The sequence below is a fragment of the Eurytemora carolleeae genome, unplaced genomic scaffold (genome assembly GCF_000591075.1).
Source record: "Eurytemora carolleeae unplaced genomic scaffold, Eaff_2.0 scaffold139, whole genome shotgun sequence".
Lineage (NCBI taxonomy): Eukaryota > Metazoa > Arthropoda > Copepoda > Calanoida > Temoridae > Eurytemora > Eurytemora carolleeae.
Window position 1 is genome coordinate 330,051 of NW_019396175.1, and position 6,623 is coordinate 336,673.

Sequence of the window (6,623 nt, forward strand, 5' to 3'; positions counted from 1 at the left end):
GTTGATAGCTAGATATCTATACTATTTGTTAGGCGACGAAATCAGACCGTTAATTTCAAAATAAAGAATACTATTCCAGTATTCACCTAGTCATGATTTTGCTGGTTCGGTAGTCACTCCCATAACTTCCTTCTCTATTCTATTTCTCACAGAAAAGGTACAAGATACTAGTTCCCAGTTCAATCTAAAGAAGAAAGAACCTCTTTATTTTTAGATAATTGTACTATGTAATATACTATATGCATGAACATTGGCTAGACCCAGTCCTTTTATATTTCTGGACTAAAACAAACTAACTAGAATGTAATAAGGGTCCCCCCGAACAGACCATAACCATAATGCAAAGCCCTCAAAATGTACCTTAATATGACTAGCAAAATCCTGACTAAACAGATCTATTTAAGATTCACTATTTGTTGAGTTGATACCTGGATAGCTTCACTATTGGCTGAGCTGATAGCTAGATAGATTTATTATTAGTTAAATTGATAGCTAGATAGATTCACTATTAGCTAAGCTATTAGCAAGATAGCTTCACTATTAGCCGATCTACAAGCTAGATAGCTTCACTATTAGTTAATTTAATAACTAGATAGCTTCACTATAAGATGAGCTGCTAGCTAAATAGTCTCACTTTAAGCTGAGCTGTTAGCAAGATAGCTATACTGTTGTTTGAGCTGCTTAGCTGATAGCTATATAGCTTTACTATAAATTAAATTAAGAACTAGATGGCTTTACCTAGTTGAGTTGACAGATAGATAGCTTGCTGAGCTGATATGTAGAGTGCTTCACTATTATTGCTAAGCTGATAGCTCGAAAGCTTCACTATTGGTTAATCTGATAGCTATATAGCTCCACTATTAGTTGAGCTGTTAGCTAGATAGCTTCATTTAAGCTGAGCCACTAGTTATATAGCTAGATAGTAAATTGAAAAGATGTAGGTAAAGTACTATTTATTTCTGCAGGAATTGCATGCTTCTAAAAAGGTTTCTGTCAAACCGGTCAAACTTTAGTCCCCAGACAATCCTGTATCCTGGAGTATACTGGAGAATAGAGATAGGATTCGTTCCTATATCCTGGAGAATAAACTGGAGAATAGAGATAGGATTCGTTCCTGTATCATGGAGTAGACTGGAGAATAGAGATAGGATTCATTCATGTATCCTGGATTAGACTGGAGAATAGAGCTAGGATTCGTTCCTTTATCCTGGAGTAGACTGGAGAATAGAGATAGGATTCGTCCCTGTATCCTGGAGTAGACTGGAGAATAGAGATAGGATTCGTTCCTGTATCCTGGAGTAGACTGGAGAATAGAGATAGGATTCGTTCCTGTATCCTGGAGTAGACTGGAGAATAGAGATAGGATTCGTTCCTGTATCCTGGAGTAGACTGGAGAATAGAGATAGGATTCGTTCCTGTATCCTGGAGAGTATGCTGGAGAATAGGGATAGGATTCGTTACATGTATTATTCATTTTTAAGATGTTTAATATATTTCAAAAGTGAATGTACAATTCACAATGGTACCCTGTAAACCTTTCTCTGATTAACATTGTGGAAGATACCGTAGTTTTTTCAACCTTGAAAAGTTAATGATATAATTTTCTCCATTATATTTTTGGTAAGACATCCGCTTGTCACTCTTACAGATATTTCTCAATTGAAACTAAGCAATTTAAAAAAAAAGATAACTTCATAATTTTTGCTCAATCAAAAGTTTCCATGGTACCGCTGGGTATTGTACATGCCCCGCTATAAATGAAATGTCGCTTGAAATTTCGTTAACCGTCATTTTAAATTTAAAAACCGAAAGCAAAAACGATGGACATCCCTACTTACTGAAGCCCTGAGGTTCTGGAGTAGTGCAATATTTATATTTCACTTCAAGGAGGAATATTAGGGGGGGGGTCAGTGAACTGGGGAAATATTTTCACGGAATAGTTGTATCAAAATTAAATTTGATTTAATCATGAACGTTCAGGACATGTGTTAATTTTTCGTGTCAAATAGTTCAAAGGTTTTTACTTTTTTGCTTTCATTTCCTTTCTTAATCAGAGATTATATTTAAACACGGGAATATATAAACTTTCAACCTGTCATGAAAGAGCTAAGAACTTTAAAGGGAGTGTTCGCGAAAAATGAAAGGGGGTATAGGCTCAATGCGACAAAAAAAACGCTTTTGATCGCTTCTAATCTTACTTCTATCTGTTGCGTCTATTAGGAGAAAATTGTTAAAAACGACTAATACCGAATAACTTAGCGCCCATACAAATTGAGAAAATTGCAACATAAACTTAGACCGTAAAAAAATCAATTTAATTTAAAACAAATCCTTCAGATATTGCAACATATATTCATCGATTATCTTTCGTCACATTTGTATATAGTTTATATTTTATAATATTCTTTTAATTAATTTGTTTTGAATTTGATTATTTCTCTCGCGGCTTGCGCAACTATCTAAGAATGCCGCGGACCACTCACATTTTTCGAAATCAGTTAAAACGTTTTCTAAAAAAAAAAATATTATAAAATATAAACTATATACAAATGTGGCGAAAGATACTCGATGACTATAGGCTGTACTGTCTGAATTATTTGTTTGAAATTAAATGGATTTTTTACAGTCTAAGTCGTATGTTACAATTTTCTGATTTTGTATGGGCGCTAAGTTATTGGGTACTCGACGGCTTTAACAAGTTTCTCCTTATAGACGCAACAGATAGAAGTAAGATTAGTAGCGATAAAAAGCGCTTTTTTATCGCATTAAGCCTATACCCCCTTTCATTTTTCGCGACACTCCCTTTAAAGTATCTATATCTATTATGATAATAATAATAATATTTATTTTGTAAGCCCGATCATAACTTATGAACCCTTTGAACGAATAGCCACAAATGTTCTAGGGGTTTATGTGTAAATTTCTAGATTTTGGAGAAATCCAAAAAAAGTTATTTTTATTCCATTCAAATAGTAGAAAGTGTATCAAACCTATAGTAGACAATTTAGCAGCTACAGGGTGTCCCACGAAACATGACAGTCGGTGAATAGTTAAGAATGTCTTCTTCAATAATTTGTTAAGTTGTTTGATACAAATTAGACAATAATACAAATATTATATGGGAGTCATGTTATGGTAAAATTGGCTTGAAAGTAAAATAAATTTCGGAAAAAGATATTTTTAACTTAATAAACTGCAAAAAGCCTTTAACATCTGATAAAGTATATGGAAGACGACTTTCATAACTATTTACCAACTGTCATGTTTCGTGGGACACCCTGTATTCTACTACAATGAATCCTAGATATATGAATACATAGACCGTCATAAGTTTTTTGATAATTCTAAAGAAACTTCTTATTATCTTTAATTCAAGGCAAATTAATAGATTTGAAATATAAATGCAATTGATATATATATTAATATTAAACTCATTTTTCCGCGGCATTTGATCTTAAATATGTAATACAACATTATAAAAAACTCTTGCTATGTATCTGGGATTCACTGTGGTTTCTGACTAAAGACACCATAACTGTACTTTACAAAAACTGTTTTGGAAATGTTTATGAAACTATTAAAATCATTTACGTTACATTTGGAGTGCGTGGGTGGTGGTCGTGTGGTGGGGAAAAGAAGGGAAGTTAAGACAGGAAAATATGAAAATTGTTTCAAATAAACTAATGTTTTTGTCATTTATTCCAACCCTCCTTCCTTCGATATTAGGTTTGGAAAACGTTCCCAGGAAAAAAGTGCGACATCACTTTTAGCATATTTAGAGATTTTGTGGGCGGGGCGATGGGTAGGATGGATGGGGGAAGAAAAAGGCGGGGAATGTCCAAGAGGTAAGGAAAAACTAGGATTATATGACAGAGGAACCAATCAACCGTGTTCAAAAGTCAAAATTTGTCCGACAAAGATAGCGCTGTATACTCCCGGGGGTATTCATCCATTTATTCATTTATTATCCATCCTTTATTCCATCCAACCTTCCATTCATCCTTCATTCCACTCATCCTTCCATCTATTCTTCATTCCATCCATACTTCATTCCATGCATCCTTCATTCCATCCATCCTACATTCCATCCCTGAATACAGGGTTACCCATAAAGAATGAAACTTCAGATACTACTGAATGTCATTAATTCAGATTTATTTCTGATATTAATTGTTCCCTGCAACAAACATATATAATGAAGAGAACTTGAAAAGAAGAAAGAGAACCTGAAAACATTCTTTGAAGCAAAAATTAATTAAAAAGGGAACCGGAGAAAATCCCTTGATACAAAGATATAAAGAGACCCTGAAAGAATCCCTTGATGCAAAGATATAAAGAGAACCTAAAAGAGTCCCTTGATGCAAAGATATAAAGAGAACCTGAAAGAATCCCTTGATGCAAAGATATAAAGAGAACCTGAAAGAATCCCTTGATGTAAAGATATAAAGAGAACCTGAAAGAATCCCTTGATGCAAAGATATAAGGAGAATCTGAAAGAATCCCTCGATGCAAAGATATAAAGAGAACCTGAAACATCTCTTGATGCAAAGATATAAAGAGAACCTGAAAGAGACACGCTTCATAAATAATTAGACAATTTGTTTGTTGATAAGTGAATCGTTGAGAAGAGCTTTGTTAATAAATGTCTCAATATTTTGCTAGATTTTATCCTTAAACTCAATCCTGCACTCTTCTCCTAGTTCCAGGAATACAGGGTTTTCTCACCTTCACGTAATAGATTTAAACGGACTGACAAAGCAATTTTAAGAGACACAACAAATAAAATATGTATGTTCGATCCACAACGGTACCCTTTACACCTTTATCTGAGAAAGAGTCATTTTTCTATCTTAAAACGTGTTGAATTATGTACATTTCATTCCTTCCATTCGACGAATAAATCTACAAACTACTTTTACAAAGAATCCACAATTAAAAATGATAAATTTTTAGAGCGTAAAATAAAACATTTAAGACATTTTTGGAATTATAATGACACAATTAATAAACATTGAATATGAAAATATCAAAGAGAATAGAATATATATTAGAGTGGAATTTAGAAAATCCCTCGGTATGACTTTTGTCAAAGTGTACAAATCATGTTAATGTTCATAAATTATATGCAGTAGAGTACATTAATACAGTATGTTCTCTAGACTATCCATTTCAATTTCGAATTTTTTAAAGCTGTTAAATAAACTTTATAAAATGAATTAGATGAATAAAAACATCATTTGATTTATAATTATAACGGAAAATCATCGTTTGTAAAAAGAAAGGCATAGAGTATTTGTGAAATGATCATTGGTCAATTATGAAACCAGCCTATTTCATAATTTGGTTTTCTTTTAATATTAATTTTAGATTTTCTATAAAATGATGTGAAGTACACCTGCAGTATGGAAACAGTACAACAAAATAGCCGTTTTACACTTTTTTCTAGTAAATTCCACTCTAATATATATTCTATTCTCTTTGAAAAATATTCAAAATAATTTTAAAATTTTCTATCAACTTTTTTTAGCTAAAGAAATGCCATGGGGTAATACTCCCGCTTCTCTTTGGTTTCAGGGATATTGCCTTACCTCTTCCCCCCCCCCACACTTCCCCCATTTCTGAACACCTAGCAACAGTGGTCTGTCTATATACTGTTTGCACCCTCTTCTCTATATTTATTTCTGAAGATTGAGTATTTCTAAAGAAATTGCAGAACTCAGGGTTAAATATCAGTTTATAGTTGATTTAACTTCAAACTTTTAAAGGGACTGCATAATGCTAGTTCAAGGGAGCCTCCATTTAAAGAGATTAATGTGTGATTTACAAATTGATCAATGATATTCATATTTTTCTCCTTAAAAAACTATCATTCTCAAATGTGGTTTCTCTGTATAATTGGCTTACAGATTTATGCTAAAGAAACAATAGAGGAAAGTGTTAGATTTAAACACTTTTCAAACACTTTTCACTTTAACAAGCTAGAAATCCCTATATCATTGCAATCTGATGTTTCATAATTTTGAAGTTATAGTATTAATTAGAGTTTTAAGTGTCTACCATATCAAACATCAGGTTGCAAAGATATAAGGATTACAGAACTAGAGAAAAAATAATCTTTCCTTTAGTAAAAATACTAATAATTTAGATAATAATGTATAGGTAAACATAATAATAATGCATTTATCAACATAGATAATAATAATTTTACAATTAAGTTATAAAAGAAAAATATACATTATAAATATTATTTAAAATAAGCAAAAATAAAGGGCTTTGTCCATGCATTAATTTAATTACGCAAACGCTAACAATTAACACAAGATGTTTATTTGGATTCCCAATAAAAATGCGTACGGAGAACTGCAGTCTTTACGCATCAATATAAAAGAAAAAACCTGTAAGCAAAGATGCGTCAGATAAGTTTCCCCCAATATTTATATTTTATTTATTTACATATTCAGCTGACAAGATATTTATCAATACAATACAATAGAGGCTTACATAACAAACAAACTGAATTGATAGTTATCCAGTTACCCCCCCCCTTCCCGACCTTACCTTAAATAAATGGGGGTGCCCACGCTCCTTGCCCCAAATAAATGTTATGCATCCTGTCCACCCCC